The sequence below is a fragment of the Scylla paramamosain genome, chromosome 24, assembly GCF_035594125.1.
Source record: "Scylla paramamosain isolate STU-SP2022 chromosome 24, ASM3559412v1, whole genome shotgun sequence".
Lineage (NCBI taxonomy): Eukaryota > Metazoa > Arthropoda > Malacostraca > Decapoda > Portunidae > Scylla > Scylla paramamosain.
In genome coordinates, this window is record NC_087174.1 from 17,140,608 (window position 1) to 17,143,055 (window position 2,448).

The window sequence follows — 2,448 nt, forward strand, 5'->3', positions numbered from 1 at the left end:
GTCAGGAATACGAGTAGGGTGTTGTACCGGTTGCTCTAGGTCAAGGAGGATAGCAAAGTTAAAGGCTAGTTCACCAGGATGGTCAGTGAAGGGAGAAGAGTGCCAAAGTTGGTAGTGTATGTTGAAGTCTCCAAGAATAGAGATCTCCGCAAAAGGGAAGAAAGTCAGAATGTGCTCCACCTTGGATGTTAAGTGGTCAAAGAATTTTTTATAATCAGAAGAGTTAGGCGAGAGATATACAGCACAGATAAATTTAGTTTGAGAGTGACTCTGTAGTCGTAGCCAGGTGATGGAAAACTCAGAATCATGTGCGTGGGCACATACTCGCAGCATCCAGCTTTGGATTGAAAATGAGGATAGGGAAAGTCGGAGGGAACAGGAAAGGGGCTACTGTTGCCTGAGACACCTGTGTTTCAGTAAGGAAAAGAAGATGAGGTTTAGTAGAGGAGAGGTGGTGTTCTACAGATTGAAAATTAGATCCAAGACCGCGAATGTTGCATACGTTAATGAAAAAAAATTGAGGGGAGGTGTAAAGAGCTGGGTCACAGCTAGCAGTAATGATAAGTTCACAGCACCCTCTAATGAAGCGCTTTATATCTCACTGGCAGTAATTATCGTTTTGGCAGGTGTCTACTGTCTCTTCCTATTGATCTTATCAAACAATATTACTAGATTAACTATGTTTCCTTGAATCCATATGCATAAGACAACAATTAAGAGAATGCTAATATGATGGGCTCATACCTACCTTATCCTGTTCACAAATTTCAGTAGCCCTTGTATTACATAGTATAGTATTCTAAAGAAAACAAACAACAAAATTTCAAGGAATGTATAAAAGAATAGGATAACGGCAAGTATAACATTCAGATTTTTCTTTTTTAAATGAATAGGTCATGTCATCCGAAAATAAATCATTTACATAGTATAGTATTCTAAAGAAACCAAACAAGAAAATTTCAAGGAATGTATAAAAGAACAGGATAACGGCAAGTATAACATTCAGATTTTTCTTTTTTAAATGAATAGGTCATGTCATCTGAAAATAAATCATATATATATATATATATATATATATATATATATATATATATATATATATATATATATATATATATATATATATATATATATATATATTGTACAAAATAATCTTAACTCATCACCTGAAAATATACTCATCATCATCGTCGCTATCATTACTCTCACTTTCCACCAGACCATTTCCATTCCTATTAACTTATGGCACATCGCAACCATACAAGGCTCCTATTTTACAAAATACATATACTTCATTTACATCATGTTGTAGCCCTAATATTTATATAATCTACAGGAGATGAATAACGGTTATAGTTTTCAGCGACAAATTTAAGTTATTCAGACTCACAGCCTATATAGGTGGACAAATGCGTTCTTTGCACCATTAATACATCAGAGAATACTACAGGGATAAAACTAACTTGTGTTGCTGGTATATAATCTCCATTGCCTTCAAACGTCTCTATCTATGTAGGGTGGGAGTAACAGGCATTGAGTGGAGAGCTGGGCACCTGCGATGGTAGCCAAATGTTTTTAGCGTGGGAATTTAATTGTGTAAAATTACCTTGTAATCACACACACACACACACACACACACACACACACACACACACACACACACACACACATATATATATATATATATATATATATATATATATATATATATATATATATATATATATATATATATATATATATATATATATATATATATATACACGCACACACATTGCTGTGACCACAATTCCCAGCCCCTTCAGCAAGCTACCGCACCTGAACTAGCTTCACTGAGTCACCTCCCACGTGGACTCAGTGCAGGGCTCAAATATGGGTGTACAGGGTCGCTTGTGATTCCTGCACCCTTTTCACAACAGTCATAACTCCAGATCACAATAATTTGAGGTCGCCAGTCTGTTTTATCTACCCACAGACAAGGGAAATACTCCAAACAGCACTTAACTCCCACAACTGCAGAAAAATCAACCACCACGTCTAAAAAAACAGTTAACACACAATAACACACATATGATCGAGGTATAAAACCCCTTCCACCCATTGTGACAGTCCTCCTACTGCCCAACAGAGTGTTATAGCCTCAAGCTGAGTAGTATCGTTTACTACCTCCTGGGCGACAGGCCTTGTCTGGAACTGGTGAGGGAGTAAAGTTTTACTATGTGGCTTATTACTTAAGTACTCTGTGGCTGAACTACTTCAGCCCGCAGTAGCATTTAAAACAAACAGGGCTATTAACAAAAGGCACAAGAAACTACTACGAAAGAGTGCTCACAAACACACAGGAGTGTCAGTCACCGCTTATTGTGCAAACTCGACTTGTACACTTGTACAGCTGAGGAGTCACTTCCCTGGGTGTAGTGTATAATTCACAACTTCACTTCCTTGCAG